We start from the raw sequence: 18633 nt of genomic DNA, 5'->3' as shown, positions 1-18633 counted from the left end.
AGCACATTGGAGGAGTAAATCCATAGCTCTTGACTGAATGAATACATTACTGAGTTGGAGGTTTAAGCTAAAATAATTATTAGTGATTACAGTTATTCATAATTTTCCTCAGGTATCAGTTTATTCTTTCATTTATCATAGCTAAACCATGTATTTTCTTATAGTTCAATTTACTCTGTGGTATGAGGTATTGATCTTCTATCAAAATTCTGCCAAACTGCTTTGGATTTATGCCGTCTATTTTTACCAACTATAGATAGTTCTCGCTTTCTGTAAGTGGACTGTTGGGTAAAGCTTTAGTGGAGCAATTTTAAAGTAAAGTGAATTTAGCCCCAGACTTGGCTTCAAGGGAGAAAAGGAGACAGGAAGGGAGTCATGAGTCTGGGAAGGGTGGGGGTCAGGAGATGATTCAAGGACACATGGACCTCGGCACTGAGAAGCAAGAGCAGGCTTGGGACCAGGCAGGTGTAGCCAGCCACCGCCCCACAAAGGAGAGGACAGGTAACATGTGGACTGAGGAAAGACACATGACACCTGAGCGTGGATGGACAGGAGACACACAAGCAGATGCCAGACCGGAGGATAAGTGGGCAGAGCCACCAAAAGGCTCCCCTCTTAGTGCTGGAGGTCTCAAGCCAAGCCCAGATGCTGAAGCTGCAGAGGTGGAAGGAATCACGCTGCATGAAAAATCCTTTTTGTTCCTCCTCCCTACTTTTTCATTAATACATTATAGATAAAAATATGCAAGGCTGTTTTCTCTTTCTTACATCACAGTATCCCACGTATCCCTCCCTCTCCTTGTGCTTCCTGAGAGTCATGCCATGTGATGAATGGTATTTTGTGTTTTAGGAATGAAATAAATCAACACAACTATATAATCCAGAGAGGAAAAGATATTTGTGGTGGGAGATAATCTTTCTGGAAGCATTCCCATTTCTGGAGGCTCACTGTCTCTCGTAGCACTTCTGATCTCTAAACATGACTGAAACGGTACCTTCTATTGGAGATAATCTTTCTAGAAGCACTCCTCTTTCTGGAGCTTCGTTCTGGGTTGAAGAACTTCTGATCTCTGAAGATTCTGAGGAAAAGACACTTGTGGATGGAGGAGATAATCTTTCTGAGAACCTTTCACTTACTACTGGCTTACTCTCAGGGGAAGCACATCTAACATCAGAGTATTCTGTGGATGAAATGCTGATGGGTGAAGACATACTCTATGAGAACCTTTTAGTTACTACTACTCTCAGAACTCAGAGGAAAAGACAATTGTGGAGGAAGACACTCTCTCTGGGAACATTGTGGTGTAAGAGAGAGACTGGGAAGGCCTTCTGGGCAAAGAAACCAACCTTTGAGAGAAACAATGGTGGGCTCTATGGTCCGTCCAGTACGGTCTGAGACCTCACCTTGTTTCCCTTAATAAGGGTCGGTTCCTTTGCCCAGAGAGGCTTTCCAGTTTCTGTCTTACACCCGTTACTTCAGGATTGCTCTCTATGGAAACACATCTAGACTGACATCACTCAGCGGACAAGATCTCTGTGGCAGGAGACACTCGTTCTGGCAACATCCCACTTACTACGGGCTTCCTCTCTGGGGAAGCACAGCAAGAGAAAAATTGGACATTTAATGAAATAGAGGCCGCTGAAGCATTCCTGATGAAAAGACAAGCGCTGAGAAGAAAATCTGACTCTCAAATTGAAGACTCAAAAGCAGCATTCAAAGGTAAATATGATAGAGGCCTCTCAAGTAACTCATTATTGATACACTCTGTACTCTTCTAAAAGGGAAGATGATAACCATAGCTCCTAAGAACTTTATCTTTGCTAGGCAGGTAGAAGCATTGGACCTAGAAAGAGGTTTTGGAACTGAACCATCTGGACGGGGATGATGTAAAATAGATAGGTGAGAAATATGGATGCCTTGGGAGATGCTAGAAGGGAGATAAATAATGGAGGAAATGATCCCATAAAATAAGCATTCAAGGAAGAGCTTCTGCCTTGGAGTGGAAAATGATGAGGAGGAGAGTGACCAATTCTGGAACCTCCCTCACATCTCAATTGGTTGAAAGAGGGGAAATATCTATATCTGTATTTATATGTACTTCTTCCATGGGTCAAAAAAATCTATTTTACCCTAAAGGTAAGTAGGCAAATGGGAGAGGAGAAGGAAAAAGTGGTGATAAACATTGGGCAGTTAAAAGAATGCAGTAGTCATGTGCAAAATAGAAACTAGCGGAGGAATGGAATAAAAAGAGAGAAAGAAGGAAAAACAGAATCAGCTACAACATGACTGTGTTAATGGGATGAAAAAAAGCAAGAGGGCAGTAAAATGAATTAGAAACCAGACTTCAGACTGTGTTTGTTTTTTCTTTCTTTATTTGTATTTTGAATAGAAACATATTTGAAAGAAAGAGAGAGCCAGAGTTAAAATAGAGGGCTAAAGCAGAAACTTTTATACCTCATATGAAAGATAAAATATAAAGAAAGCAATCATGACATCAGAAAAAAAATGCAGAGCAAAATTAGGCCTCAGGGAAAGGGATTAGTGTGCAACCTAATTCTTGTTTAGGGGAACCACAGTCAATTCAGTATGAAAAGAGGATTCAAATTCTTAAAGGAAAAGTTTAATGCATTACAGGAAGAAAAAGACAATCAAACTATAGTGGCAGGGGACCTCAACTTTTCCTGTGTGACCTAGACAAATACAACCATAAAATAAATAAGAAAAAAGTGGAGGAAAGTAATAAAATTTAGATGACTTAGAAAACTTAGATATAAAAGACCTCTAGAGAAAACTCAATAGAAGCTGAATGTACTACAGACAGATGTTGCTTTATTTTAATTCTTATTATGCAAATTGGATTTTATGCCAGGAATTCTCCCAAACCACCTCTATACTGGGATCTCATTCAGCTCCTGCCCTTCAATTCTGGTACTCTGTGGCCTCCTATCACCAATGCCCCCCCCCAAAAAACCTTTAAAAACCCTTCTCCAGCAGAAAGCAGAACAGACCTGCAGAGAGACAGCCGCCACCACCACTGATGGATCCGGGCTTGCCTTAAGACCTCCAGTACTGATGCAGGACCACTTGCTTTCAATGCACCCACCCACCTGAGAGTCTGGCCCCTGCATTTGGGTGTTTTGTCCATCATTGGAGCACCACATCTGTGCCATGCCACAGGTTTCTATGTCTGTGCTTCCTGACATGTTCTTCCTATCAGTTCCAGCCAGGCTCTCCTGGGGCTGGCCCCTGCAAGAAAGTGTTTCTCCTGCACTTGATTCTTTGTATCTAGCCTTTATGTGTCATTGACCCATGTGCTGGCTCCACAGGGGCAGTCTCCTTCCTGCCTCCCTTGTAGCTTTTTACACATCCGTGGGTAAAATCACATTATGTAAAGGATCTGCAGAATGATTCATTGAAAAAAGTTATGGACTATGTTGTCGTTTCTTCCCCCCCCCCCCCCCCCACAAACTTCTCCCTAAGTTTTTCGATTTAGCTGCATTGATTTAGTTTGTGGAAAACCTTGTTAATTTTATGTAAGCCAGATTGTCCATGTTGCTTCTTTTGAACCTGACTGTCGTTTGCTTGGTCGGGATTCCTTTCCCATCTTCTGTGCTTCTCTGTTTATGATATTAGTCAGTATGTCCAAGGAATATACCCATTTTCAGTTTCACTCTGTCTTTTCTGTGAAAACTTTTTCCAACCTAAGATTCTGTTACACTACTTGCCAATTTTCCTAGCAGCTTTTATCGAATTGTGAATTTTTCCATAGCTGGGATTATTAGCTTTTTCAAACAAATGGATGATGTGCTCTTTTGCTCTTGTATGTTGTGTGCCTAATGTGTTTCTATGGTCAGTCTTTCTGTTTCTTACTCAATAATATATTTGTAATGATACTGGCTTGCTATTGTAGTTTTATGATCTGGTACTGCTATGCCCCTTTCCTCCCCAATTTTTCCATTAATTTTCTTGATAGTCTTAATTTTTGTTCATCCAGACGAATTTTGTTATCCTTTTTTAATGTTCCCAACAGATTCTCTGGTATTTTGATTTGTATTGCATTATGCTAGTAAATTAATATAGGCAGCATTATCATTTTTGGCCTGGCGATGAACAATTCATATTTCTCCACTTATCTAGAGCTGCTTTTATTTGTGTAAAAAGTGACCTGAGTTCATGGCGTTGCTATCTAGGTTTTGGCAGGTGGACTTCTACTTATTTCATACTATATATAATGTCAATGGAATTTGTCTTTTTATACCTTTCTGTTAGATTTTATTGATAATTTATATGATACTGATAACTTCCTTGGGTTCATTTACACTCTCCTGTCTTGCTGATATTGGTAAACATTTCATTTAAGTTTTCATTGATTCTGTAGCTTTCTCTAAGGAAACAATCATATCATCTGTAAAAAAACATTTTTTAATTTATTGTTTGCCTCTTTGCTGTTTATACTTTGCATTTCTTTTCTTTAGAGTTACTGCTATAGCAAGCATTTCTGGTACAGTATGGAATTATAGTGATGACCACGAATATCTGTAATGTCTCCAAAAGAAAAACTTTTGATTCTTATCGAAAATTATTTAATTGCAAGGTCAGCAGATTACCATTAAATAAGGTCAGCTAAGACCTCAGTGGTGTATGATAAACTGGAAGGTCACAGAGCTTATTTTATAACACAAAATGAGCCATGATTCATCAATTTTACAGAGGTCTAGGGAGATTGACAACAGTCAGCTGCTGGACATGTCAGGAGTGTAATGAGGAGATTTTAGGGAAAGGTAACTGTTCAATTTAATACTTCATTGGCTTAGAATTTATTTTATCGTTCTGTGAATTTTTTTGAAAAGTCTTCTTCAGTGTTTCTTTAAGGATTTCTGCTATGGATCTGTTTAGCTCACTGAAAAGGAGTCACTTACTAAAAGATGGTTATTTTATTTCTTTTAAGATATATTTAGGCTCCTTCTAACTTATCTACTATTACATCTTATTAAAAGATTCATTCAGTGAATCTAATTGGAAATTAAGACAAAGGATATTTATGGGAAAGGAAATCTCTAACGTGATACTAAAGTAAATTCATGTTATCAATATTAATTGATTTAGAGATTATCCTTTTCATATCCTCTCTTTACTTTTGTTTTTATTGCAAACTCTTCTGTCTTGCCTCTATTACAAATAACACTAGTTCTTTATTTTAGACAGATAATATTTACTGGTTTTAGGAAAGCCCCATTTATTCCTATGTTTCTTGTGTTTTGCATAGTAATAGGTTTTGTATTTTGGTGGTTTAAAATTTTTGCATCAATATTCATTATAGAATTTGGTCTCTACTTTTGTTTCTGTATGGATTCATTTTAGGCATCAAGGCAATATTTATATGATATAATGCATTTGGTAGGACCCAGTCATTGTCTGTTTCTTGAACCATTTAGACGGGTTGGAAATAATTGTATTTACATGGTTCTAAGAAGTTGCTTTTAAATCCATTTTGTCCTCAGGGTTCACTTAGAAAGAACATTGGGGAAGATTTAATAGCATCACTAACTCCCATATTAGATTTAAAAAAAAATCCAAAGTCTTTTGTGATCCCAGCACTGACCAAGTTGGGGCCACAGATATAAAGCTAGATAACTAAAGTTGTGGAACTGCTAAAAAAAAAAAACACCTTAACAGATTCTGGAGATTTTGCTATCACTCATTAAGGAGATTGGCAATGAGTCGTTTTAAGATTGCAGGTAAGAGCTCCTGAGCCTGTGGGGTAGTTCCCATTGTGAAACATCTTTGTAATTTCTGAGATACCAGCCTGAAGAATTTCTATTAAGCTAAAATAAGGATGACATCTTATAAAAGTGTAAAAAGTTTTTAAAAGCAGTTGACAAATTAAGATCATCATAGCCAATGTTCCTCTGTTTCCTCATCTTCTCAGAGCAGATTAAGAAAAGAGAATGCTGGAGAATTGTAGGAAAACTTGAATTCTGCCTCATCTGGCAGAAAAGGGGAGGCAGCAACTGCAGCGGGGCCCTAGAAACCCTGGCCCAGCATCTCCCCAAACCAGCAGCTGCAGATGGGGTTGGGGGGAGGGTCAGGCCCGAAGGCCAGCACTCTCTGAGCCCTAACATTTATCTCAATCCACTAATCCATCTAGGTGTCCCTGCTTATAAGTTGCGGGAGTTACAGCTAAGCCAACGTGTCTGTTATTTATGAACATTGTGAGATGCTTAATTCAGATATTTGTCCTTCTTGCCATAGCGTTAAATGTAAAATTGGTGACTGCTGCTTATTCTGAGCACTTGGCTCTAGGTATGAAAGTATGCTCCCCAATTAATGTATGCCCCCAGCCCCTGCCAGGATGGGGGAGGTGTCACAGAGCACAGCCCACAGCAGGCCTGAGGCTAGAGGGGGTGTGCATGGAGGGGCAAGAAGCTCAGCCCCTTCTCTGGGTCTTTGTCTATTCCCCTCAATTTGTAAACTGGGTAAGGTCCTTGACACCATATTGTGAGAGGGTATATAGGCCATCAGCCCTGGAAATACTTGTTATGGCTGAACAAAGTCCCAAACAAGGAGCGGGATTAATGAGAATCTACAGATCTTTTTGTGATACAGAAGAGTTTTCTAATGACTGGGCTTTATGCCAGGATTAGTTTAAGGATGAGAAGAAAACCAAGTGAAAAATGTTAAGTGAAATTTTTACGTAGGAGCATGCTGGCAAACCTTGTCATTGTCACAAGGCTAACTTAATGGGTTGTACTGAGTCACCTTACAGAGGTTCCCACTGTTTAAAGAGATGTGGGGAAGAGGAGTCTAAGTTTAGAAACTGGTGCTAAGGGAAGTGAGCAGAAGCAAGAGAACACTGTACACAGTATCAACAAGGTTATGTGATGATCAACTGGGAGGGACTTGGCTCTTTTCAACACTGAGGTGATTCCAGGCGATTCCAATAAGCTTGGGATGGCAGGGGCCATCTGCATCCAGAGAGAGGACTACAAAGGCTGACTCTAGAGCAGAGCACAGTATTTTTCACCTGTGTTGTTGTTTGGTTGCTTGTTTTTGTTTTTGTTTTTCCTTTTCTCAATTTTTTTTCCTTTTTGTCTAATTTCCTCTGTGTGTGCAACATGATGAGTATCTTTAGGATACTGATCCTGACACATGTTCAACCTATATCAGATTGCCGGCTGTCTTAGGGAGGATAGAGAGAAACATTTGAAACGCAAGGTTTTCTGAAGGTGAATGTTGGAAACTATCTTTGCATGTCCTTGGAAAAATAAAACAGGATAAAAAGTGTTTTCTGTAATGGTCGAACTGAAAACCATCTTTTAGATATCACACTATGTTGTGGGTTTTCTGTGATTAGTCTCGCAGTGTTACCTATGGAAGCTTACGGGCAATAAGTGTTATTTCGGGTATGTGATGTTTGAGAGCTGAAGCCCCGAGAATGAAACTTGCTATTGGAGACAGAATCTCTTAGGACTCGCTGATGCTGCTTTGAGCTCTGAATTCAGGTATGATTGTCTGATGGCCCATCAAGCCAGTCAGTCCTCATTGGAAAGAGCTGTCACAGCCTACTCAGAGGGGAGTGATCCTGCACACTCAGAGGTGGAGGTCTGCATCTGGCAAAAGCTGAGAGGACAAGCTTTGGCTTCATTATTGTGAGAACTTCCCATCCTGTTTCCCAGCTGTGTTCTTTGACTCGGAAGGTCTCCCAATTTACTTTTCCCAGTCTGTGTATGAGATAGAATGGTGACCACATGATTGCTTGTAGACTGTGACTCTTACCTCAAGTCCAACAGACCCAAGAATGCTTTATTCCGACAGCCGTGTGCCTTTAGACTTAAGCCAGAAGGACCAGTTTGATACTGTTATAATCGTGTTCTTGCTTTTCCTTTTATAGCAGTTTTCCATAATGAGAGCAAGTGATCAGTAGAAAAAATGAGCACAATGTAAGTATGTAGGATATTGCTGTTTTCAGTCCTAAAATATGGAGTCATAATAAACTGACCAGTCAGGAAATGTGTGTGTGTGTGTGTGTGTGTGTGTGTGTGTGTGTGTGTGTGTGTGTAATTTCTATGAAACAAGGTCCTTAAATGTTTCAAAATGTTATAAGAATAATCGGGTCTTTATATTGTAAGACCTGGCTGTTATTCTCTTGATTATTGAAACTACATCAGAGATGTTGCTGGCGTGGTTTGTAGAAGAGAAGAGAATTTCAGTGCAGTTTTGTACAGGATATTTCCCACAGGTGACCTCTCCCCCTCCAGAGCCCACTTCACTCCTGGGTTCGGTGCTTCTTCTCCTTGCTTCCCTGTTGCCACGCATTTGGTCAGCCTCACTATGTCTGATGCTGTGGTGAAAATGGAGCACATTCTTTTTTTTTTCCATGATAGCTTTTTATTTACAAGATATATGCATGGGAAATTTTTCAGCATTGACAACTGCAAAACCTTTTGTTCCAATTTTTCCTGCTTCACTTTAGACCACCTCTTTGCTTCTGAAGGGGGTCTCTGTGCTCTGGCCAATACTTCCTGGTGCGTTGTCATCCACACCCTCCAACAAATTGCACTATGGGCCAACCGATCCTCAAGAAGGTCAGTGGGATACTTGACCTTCCTCAGCAGCTACATTCAAAGGGTTTGGGGACAAGCTCCGGGGGAATTTACTGTCCTCTCTAGTGATGCTTTCCTAATTAATATTTTGTTTTTGATTTAGTCCTTGCATTTTAATAAGATTTGTGTCTTTCAGACAAGTGTTAATCAGATTTCAGAGGGCCCTACAGGACAGCTATCTGTCAGCACCTCAGCCTCTGGAAGTGTGATCCCACCTGTGGATGCTGCTCTTCCCACCTGTGGATGCTGCTCCTCCCACCTGTGGATGCTACTCCTCCCACCTGTGGAAGGTGCTGGGCTGCAATTCCCATCCAGCTCCACTCACTCATGACTAAGCCTTTAAGCAGGAGCAGGTCTATGCCCCTTATCAGCTGGAAACAGTTATGGAAAATGAGACATTCATTCCTGGCCCCAAAGGGATTTGGGTCACAGGTCTTTGAGGGGAATCATGGAGTGTTTGCTGCTGCCGCAGCCCCAGCAGTTCTACCACTTTCTCTCAGAGACTTCATTGGAATAAAAGGACCCTTTGCTTTTTCCATGTATAAGGCGCTGCCCCCGCTCCGGAACAAAAGGGTTTTTACCCTTTTCACAGGGACCTTGCTCATGCATGCCCGACCTGGGATTGTAAAAGAAGTGCAAAATCTACTGAGCTCATCCAACTTGCTGCCAAATTCTCCTATTTTTTGCTTCCTTTCCCTTCTCTGAATGAACCCTCACATCACTCTGCTGGGTGTCCCCACCCCCTTAAAGAGGAGGTTCCCAGTGTGGTTTACCCTTTACTTAAGCAAATGGCCAAATCAGTGTCTTTGCTTGATTTGAGGTGGTTTGAGCCTGACTTCTTTCAGAGAAGCTACCAGAAACCATTGCCCAGCACCCCCGATCTTCAGTGTACCCCAGCGTTGAGTCTTTTCTCACAAAAGGTCCCAACTTCCTCCTTACTAAATGTGAGTCCCACTAGGGCACTGTGCCTGATTTATGGCATCATAATAAAACGTTTTGCCCCTTGAATCTGCGGCGCCTGAGCCTGTGAGTTCTTTCCGCGTGAGGGCCGGCCTTTATGACTTCTTTTACCTCTTCAGTTCCTGGCAAATGGGGAGGGCATGATGCGAACAAGCGTGCCAAGGCCTCCCCAGAGGCTCGGGGCTGGAGCCAGTAGGAAGAGCATTGCTGTGGCCAGGGGCACAGGGGCACGTCAATGCCAAAGGCTCGGGTGTTAGAGAATGCCGGCCAGGAGGGCGTTAGAGCATGAATCCCAGGGGGAGGCAGGGAAACTCATGGGGTAGAGAGCTTCCAGGCTGGGGATTGAGCCACGGCGACCCTGCAGGGGAGCAAAGGTCAGGCTGGAAACCCCAGCCTGGGCTGGGACTTGAATAGAAGGCTTGGCCGTTGCCGTTCCCGAAGACGCAGGTCAGAGGTCTGGCTCCTGATTTGGCAGGCAGGCTCCTGCACCCCACTTGTCAGAGGGAGCATTTGTCGTGTTCTACAAAATCTGGGGCCAGAGGGGCCGAGTGAGGCATGTAGGAGAGTCACCCACAGGAGGGAGTTAGAAGGAAGGTAAAATTACACTGTCTGTGATTTAATGATCCCAGGTGGGGGCCCATGTTGCTGCTTGTGCCCAGGACTCCCAAGTGTAAAGGACCTTGTAGGTAAGGCTCAGCTGTGCTGGGGGCCCTCAAACCTGCACCTCAGCTATATATTGGTGCGTTAGGGTGGTCCTCTCCCCCATAGCTAGATGCAGCGCTTGTGACTCTGGTGGTGTCAGGAGAAAGTGGTCGGGGACCCGAGCTGCTGCCTTTCCATAAGATGCTTCTCTGGGAGGCACACTGGGACCGGGTGGTTCTCAGCCCAGAGAGGAGCAGGTTTGGAGGGACCCGCTGTCCAGGACCAGCAAAAGACATCCCTCCCATTGGGGTCAAAATCCAGGCTTCTAACGGGGCACCTGAGGCTACAGCTTCAAGGGGGTGGGACCTTGAGTCCACAGGCATTTAAAGTGTTCTGAAAAGCATTGCACTGGAGGTGGCTCAGTGGGTTATTGGGGGGGCAGAGGGAATCCTTTCGGCCTCCTGACAGAGTACAGGGATTAGGAGAAGAATAAACATTTTGAAAAATAAGAGGCCAGAAACTATTATAATGGCAGGAAAGCAAAGGCTTCCTTCAGAGGGTAGGCAGCTGTACGTTCTTAGACCCCCTTTGAATTAGTGGTCTGCACCTGCTGTCCGCTGCGTCTCAGTCTTGGGCCTGCTGTCTTTCTCGGCTGTTTGACTCCTCTGTTTTCTCGGTCAGGTGATGTGCAGGTTCTCCCCTCCAAGTACTCCCCTTTGGAGACGTGACAGGGGGATCCAGGACTCCAGTCCCTGGAGTTTGGCTGCAGCAGGGTGCAAGTAGGGATTCCAAAAGGTAACTGCATCACGCCGCCTCCACTGAGCGTTTTCAGAGATGTTGGGGGCATTTCCAGTAGGCCCAGTAATGGGGTTGGATTAAGAGCTGGTCTCTGTTGGAGTTTCCAGAGAAAGGGGCTGTGAGACAAGTTGCTAAGTTGCGGATATTTTCTGAGCCCACCCAGTCCAGTAGTGTAGGCAGGAACCTGTGGCTGCTCTGCTTCCACCTACGGGTACACAGTGGCATTGGGCTTCCTCTTAAGGACTGAGCTTGTAGGAACCAAATGGCCTACATGGAAAGCTTACGGGGCAAAAGAAGGACTTTGGACCGGGGGTACCTAGTTCTTCCGAAAATGTAGCCAGGGAGGTTTCGGGTATCCAAGTACCTCTTTCAGCTATTCCTCATGTGCAGGGGTGATTGGCACCTAAGGAACCCCCTGTGAATACCACGGAGTATTTAGGAAACCCCCACAAGGGAAGCTTTTTCTAGGAGGAGATTCGCTACCCCAGAGGCTGGGGCAGTACGACAGGGCAACACTTACTCCCCCTGGGAACACATACAGACCATAGCCAAAGCATCTTGGTAAGCTTGGACAGGTGGCAACCGAATCAAGTCCTTCTGCCAGCTTTCAAAGGGGACATACGGAAGAGAACGTTGCCCAAGAGCTGGCTGCAGAAACGTGGAGGCTTTGTGCTTGGGAGAGGCGGGACCCACCTCCTAGGTGCTGGTAGGAGCCCTGAGAAAACTCCTTCTCCAGTCTTTTTGGGCCGGCTCCACCCATATCGAAGAATAAGTTCTTGTGGAGTCCTCCAAGTCCATTTGGGCCAACCCACAGTCCTGGAGTCTCATCAAGTTGCCATCCCTCCTTTTGAAGTTTTCTTGCTTTGTCACAAGCATTCTTTTCTGGGATTGGAAACCGGAATCGTTTCTCTTGGCCCCCATCACCCCCACAGGTTAGGGGAGGGGGTCGCAGGGATCTTCCACCTGGAAATGGGCCCGGCGCTGACCGGGTCCTAGGTTCCCGGGGCCGGGCGTGAGGGGCAGCCGCTGAACTCGGTCTGGTGTAGCTGAGGGGCGGCCCGCTTACTGAAACTGGAATGGGAGGACACTTATGGGAAGGGGGAGGTCCAGGAGGGGTGCCCCGGGCTCCACAGAAGGGAAGAACACGAGAGCTGCCGCAGCATCAGAAAACCGCCAGCCCTTGAAGGGATTTAGGAGAGCCCCAGAGCAGAGCAGGGCAGGGTGGGCTATTCTGGGTGAGGGGCGCCTCTCTCTCTGCGTCCTCGTTTCTCCCGGCAGATCGAGACAAAGAGCAGAACAAAGAGCGGGGAGGGGCTACGGGCCCCCTGGCACGCACAGGTGTCTGTCCCAGCCGTTCCTGCCGGGGGATGACATCGTAGGCGAGGCAAACCTTCCCGAGCCTGGCCGAGAGGGAGCCACACCCTGCTTTGGGACGCAGGCTCCTCTGCCAAATTTAAAAAGAGCCAAAGTTCTTTTAAAATCGCCTTCCGATTTGGCACTTTTTTCCTCCCCAGCACCAGCTGCCCTGCTCCCGGCGAACGGACATGGTGGAATGACAAGTGGACTGGACAGGCCCACACCGAACTTCTGCCTTACTCATCGTGTGACCCTAGGCAAGCCACCCAAACTCTCTTAACCTTAGTTTTCATCCGCCAAATGGGGGTGATCATATTATTAATTATTAGTCTTTTATGGAGAGCGCTTCTCTCCCTATGGATTCTTCCTTCCAAATACTTTTCAATAATGACTCAAAAAAGAGGATTCTGGGAAGATGGAGGAATAGGTCAGAAAATTCTAAGCTCTCCAGATTTCCCAAGAAAAAGTGGCATCTTAGGTGAAGGTACAGTGATAAAAATAAACAGAAGTTGGGGTAGAACACTGGCCCTCCTTGGACAACCACAAATGATCACACACAAAAAAAAAAACCATTCCAGAATGCAGGTTTATCCATTTGATGTGTAAACACCTCCAGACTAGCTCTCACTAAACAGCTTGGGGAATGCAGGGACAAAGGGGAAGGGAGAGGCGGAACTGTGCATATTATTTCTCTCTTTTTTTTTAAAAATTTTATTTTATTTAATAATAACTTTGTATTGACAGAATCCATGCCAGGGTAATTTTTATACAACATTCTCCCTTGCAATAGCTTATGTTTCGTTTTTTCCCCTCCCTCCCTCCACCCCCCCCCAAGATGGCAAGCAGTCCTATATATGTTAAATATGTTGCAGTATATCCTAGATACAATACATATTTGCAGAACCGAATAGTTCTCCCGCTGCACAGGGAGAATTGGATTCAGAAGGTAAAAATAACTCGGGAAAAAAATCAAAAATGCAAATAGTTCACATTCATTTCCCAGTATTCCTTCTTTGGGTGTAGCTGTTTTTCCATCATTTATCCATTGAAACTCAGTTAAGTCTCTTAGTCATAGAAATCCACTTCCATCAGAATACATCCTCATACAATATCGTTGTTGAAGTGTATAATGATCTCCTGGTTCTGCTCATCTCACTTAGCATCAGTCCATGTAGGTCTCTCCAAGCCTCTCTGTATTCATCCTGCTGGTCATTCCTTACAGAGCAATAATATTCCATAACATTCATATACCACAATTTACCCAGCCATTCTCCAATTGATGGGCATCCATTCATTTTCCAGTTTCTAGCCACTACAAACAGGGCTGCTACAAACATTTTGGCACATACAGGTCCCTTTCCCTTTTTTAGTATCTCTTTGGGGTATAAGCCAAATAGAAACACTGCTGGATCAAAGGGTATGCACAGTTTGATAACTTTTTGGGCATAATTCCAGATTGCTCTCCAGAATGGCTGGATTCGTTCACAACTCCACCAACAATGCATCAGTGTCCCTGTTTTCCCGCATCCCCTCCAACATTCATCATTATTTTTTCCTGTCATCTTAGCCAATCTGACAGGTGTGTAGTGATATCTCAGAGTTGTCTTAATTTGCATTTCTCTGATCAATAGTGATTTGGAACACTCTTTCATGTGAGTGGTAATAGTTTCAATTTCTTCATCTGAAAATTGTCTGTTCATATCCTTTGACCATTTATCAATTGGAGAATGGCTTGATTTCTTATAAATTTGAGTCAGTTCTCTATATATTTTGGAAATGAGGCCTTTATCAGAACCTTTAATTGTAAAGATGTTTTCCCAGTTTGTTGCTTCCCTACTAATCTTGTTTGCATTCGTTCTGTTTGTACAAAGGCTTTTTAATTTGATATAATCAAAATTTTCTATTTTGTGATCAGTAATGGACTCTAGTTCATCTTTGGTCACAAATTTCTTTCTCCTCCACAAGTCTGAGAGATAAACTATCCTATGTTCCTCTAATTTATTTATAATCTCGTTCTTTATGCCTAGGTCATGGATACCATTATCTTGGTATATGGTGTTAAGTGTGGGTCCTTGTCTAATTTCTGCCATACTAATTTCCAGTTATCCCAGCAGTTTTTATCAAATAATGAATTCTTATCCCAAAAGTTAGAATCTTGGGTTTGTCAAACACTAGATTACGATAGTTGACTATTCTGTCTTGTGAACCTAACCTTTTCTGCTGCTCAACTAATCTATTTCTTAGCCAATACCGTATGGTTTTGGTGACTGCTGCTTTAGTATATAATTTTAGATCAGGAAAAGCTAGGCCACCTTCATTTGATTTTTTTTCATTAATTCCCTTGAGATTCTCGACTTTTTATTGTTCCATATGAATTTTGTTGTTATTTTTTCTAGATCATTAAAATATTTTCTTGGAAGTCTGATTGGTATAGCACTAAATAAATAGATTAGTTTAGGGAGTATTGTCATCTTTATTATATTCGCTCGGCCTATCCAAGAGCACTTAATATTTTTCCAATTATTTAAGTCTGACTTTATTTGTGTGAAAACTTTTTTGTAATTTTGCTCAAATAATTCCTGACTTTCCTTTGGTAGGTAGATTCCCAAATATTTTATGCTATCAACAGTTATTCTGAATGGAATTTCTCTTTGTATATCTATTGCTGTTGGATTTTGTTGGTGGTGTATAAGAATGCTGAGGATTTATGGGGATTTATTTTGTATCCTGCTACTTTGCTAAAATTATGAATTATTTCTAATAGCTTTTTAGTAGAATCTCTGGGGTTTTCTAGGTATACCATCATATCATCTGCAAAGAGTGATAGTTTGGTTTCCTCATTGCCTACTCTAATTCCTTTAATCTCTTTCTCGACTCTTATTGCAGAGGCTAGTGTTTCTAATACAATATTGAATAATAATGGTGATAGTGGGCAATCTTGCTTCACTCCAGATCTTACTGGGAAAGGTTCCAGTTTTTCCCCATTGCATATGATGCTTACTGAAGGTTTTAAATATATGCTCCTAACTATTTTAAGGAAAAGTCCTTTTATTCCTATGCTCTCAAGTGTTTTTATTAGGAATGGCTGTTGGATTTTATCAAATGCTTTTTCTGCATCTATTGAGATGATCATATGGTTTTTGTTTGGTTGGTTGTTGATATAGTCAATTATGTTAATAGTTTTCCTAATATTGAACCAGCCCTGCATTCCTGGTATAAATCCTACTTGGTCATAGTGTATAATCCTGGGGATGATTTTCTGTAATCTTTTTGCTAATATTTTATTTAAGATTTTAGCATCCATATTCATTAGGGAGATTGTTCTATAATTTTCTTTCTCTGTTTTCAGCCTACCTGGTTTAGGTATCAGTACCATATCTGTGTCATAAAAGCAGTTTGGTAGGACTCCTTCAATCCCTACTTCTTCAAATAGTTTATTTAGCATTGGAGTTAATTGATCTTTAAATGTTTGATAGAATTCAGATGTGAATCCATCTGGTCCTGGGGTTTTTTTCTTAGGGAGTTGATTGATAGTTTGTTCTATTTCTTTTTCTGAGATAGGAGTGTTTAGGATATTTACTTCTTCCTCTGTTAGTTTAGGCAAGCTATATTTTTGGAGGTATTCTTCTATTTCATTTAAGTTGTCGAATTTATTGGCATAAAGTTGGGCAAAGTAACTCCTAATTATTGCTCTAATTTCCTCTTTGTTAGTGGCGAGTTCTCCCTTTTCATTTTTAAGACTAACAATTTGATTTTCCTCTTTCCTTTTTTTAATCAGATTTACTAAGGGTTTGTCTATTTTGTTGGTTTTTTCATTGAACCAACTCTTAGTTTTATTAATTAATTCAATAGTTTTTTTACTTTCAATTTTATTGATCTCTCCTTTTATTTTTTGAATTTCAAGTTTAGTGTTTGATTGGGGGGTTTTAATTTGTTCCTTTTCTAGCATTTTTAGTTGCAAGCCCAATTCATTGACCTTCCCTTTCTCTATTTTATACAAATAGGCCTCTAGAGATATGAGATTTCCCCTTATTACCGCTTTGGCTGCATCCCATACATTTTGGTATGATGTCTCATTATTATCGTTTTCTTGGATGAAGTTATTAATTATGTCTATAATTTGCTGTTTCACCCAATCATTCTTTAGTATGAGATTATTTAGTTTCCAATTATTTTTTGGTCTACTTTCCCGTGGCTTTTTATTGAATGTAATTTTCAATGCATCATGGTCTGAAAAGGATGCATTCACTATTTCTGCCTTACTGCATTTGAGTTTGAGGTTTTTATGTCCTAATATATGGTCAATTTTTGTATAAGTTCCATGAACTGCTGAAAAGAAGGTGTACTCCTTTCTGTCCCCATTACATTTTCTCCAGAGATCTATCATATCTAATTTTTCTAGTATTCTATTTATCTCTTTGACGTCTTTCTTATTTATTTTGTGGTTTGATTTATCTAATTCTGAGAGTGCAAGGTTGAGATCTCCCACTATTATAGTTTTACTGTCTATTTCTTCTTGCAGCTCTCTTAATTTCTCTTTTAAGAAGTTAGATGCTACACTAGTTGGTGCATATATGTTTACTATAGATACTGCTTCATTATTCATTCTACCCTTTAGCAAGATATAGTGCCCTTCCTTATCTCTTTTGATTAGATCAATTGTTGCTTTAGCTTGATCTGAGATCAGGATGGCTACCCCTGCTTTTTTGACTTCACCTGAAGCATAGTAGATTTTGCTCCAACCTTTTACCTTTAACCTGCATATATCTCCCCACTTCAGGTGTGTTTCCTGTAAAGAACATATTGTAGGATTCTGGCTTTTAATCCATTCTGCTAACTGCTTCCTCTTTATAGAGGAGTTTACCCCGTTCACATTTATGGTTAAAATGACCAATTCTGTATTATTTGCCATCTTGTTAACCCCGGTTTATGCTTTTCTCCCTTCTTACTCCCTTACCCCCCTTCCCAGTATTAAGCTTGTGATTACCACTTGCTTCTCACAGCCCTCCCTTTTTTAGTATCCCTCCCCCCCCTTAGAGTTCCTCCCCCTAATTTACCCCTTTCCCTCCCAGTTACCGTATTCCCTTCCACTTAGCTTATTCCTTCCCTTTTCACTTTTCCCTTCTCACTTTTCAATGAGGTGGGAGAAGTTTCACCATAGATTGAATATGTCTAAAATTTTTCTCTTAATGCCAATTCTGAAAGCAGTAAAATACTCACTATATTCATCCCTCTCCATTCTTTCTCTCAGATATAATAGGTTTTCTTTGCCTCTTCATGAAATGTAGTACCCCCACTTTCCCCTTTTTCTGGTACAATGTCCTTTCCACATCTAGTTTCTTGAACAAGGTATACATGTATTCTTTATACATCTTTATAGAAGAAATATAGTTCCCAAGGTTAATTTTTACCTTTTTAGATTTCTCTTGAGTTCTGTGCTTGTAGATCAAATTTTTTGTTAAGTTCTGGCTTTTTCATCAAAAATAGGTGAAATCCGCTTACTTCGTTGAATGTCCATCTTCTTCCCTGGAAAAAGATGCATTGTAAGCTCCTTAAAGGCAGAAACTGTCTTTTGTCTTTTTTAAATCTTAGCATAGCGTCTGGCACATAGAAGACATTTAATAAATACTTACTGATAGACTAAAAAAAAGTCACATTGTTATGTGAGACAGGAATAAAAGTAGGGATAGTGGCAGAAGGCATCAAAGAAATATAAATCGAAGGAGAATGGAGAAGAGGAAGCTGTAAGGGAAACGTTTCAATTTTGTTAGTGAAATAAGAGACAATGTTCTCAACTGAGACAATGGTTAACGGGGAAAGGCATGGGGAATCTGAAGAGGGATAGAAAGGTTTGGAAAAGGGGGTGGAGCCAAGACCGCAGAGAGTAGATACATCTTTTTCTAAGCTCTTTCTCACCTCTCTTAGATCAACATCAGATCAAGCCTCTGAACTAGTTTTGGAGTGACAGAAGCCACAAATATTTGGAGTGTAACAAATTTTCAGCAGAAGATATTTTGGAACAATGTGAGGGAAAATCTGTCTAAATTGGGCACAGGGGGAGGGTGGAAGGGGGATAATGGTCCATCATTGGCTACTATATCCTGCTTCAGTAGCAAGTGGATCAACAGAATACCTGTGAGACCTCCCTACAGAAGGCAATTTGTGAGCCCTTAAAACCCAGCATAATGTGGGACTTGGCCACTTCCACTTAGCATGGAAAGGAAAGCAGCAGTACTGGCCCCAGAGAAGCATGAAGCAACTGTACCCTGTAGAG

The 18633-nt window shown here is 41.7% G+C and overlaps 1 protein-coding gene and 1 long non-coding RNA gene across 41 annotated transcripts in view; both read left to right on the top strand.

Moving 5' to 3' along the window:
* Positions 1–18633, top strand: part of LOC127542973 (uncharacterized) — a 294969-nt gene that overhangs the window by 18926 nt on the left and 257410 nt on the right. For 3 of the 40 annotated variants that reach the window (XR_007948979.1, XR_007948982.1, XR_007948974.1), the window contains exon 1: positions 458–1719. The exons of 33 other annotated variants lie outside the window; for them this stretch is intronic. The gene's annotated coding sequence lies outside the window, so the exon portion shown is untranslated. Of the gene's footprint in view, positions 1–455; positions 1720–18633 lie in introns of those variants that run through there. 4 more of the 40 variants (XR_007948983.1, XR_007948977.1, XR_007948981.1 and 1 more) reach the window with 2 other exon arrangements.
* Positions 1726–9611, top strand: LOC127542990 (uncharacterized). Its single transcript, XR_007949026.1, has 3 exons — positions 1726–7940; positions 8474–8585; positions 8740–9611. It is a non-coding gene; the product is annotated as an uncharacterized LOC127542990 (long non-coding RNA).

This window comes from Antechinus flavipes, chromosome X, assembly GCF_016432865.1.
Source record: "Antechinus flavipes isolate AdamAnt ecotype Samford, QLD, Australia chromosome X, AdamAnt_v2, whole genome shotgun sequence".
NCBI classification, from domain to species: domain Eukaryota; kingdom Metazoa; phylum Chordata; class Mammalia; order Dasyuromorphia; family Dasyuridae; genus Antechinus; species Antechinus flavipes.
This window is presented reverse-complemented; position numbering and strand designations above follow the sequence as displayed.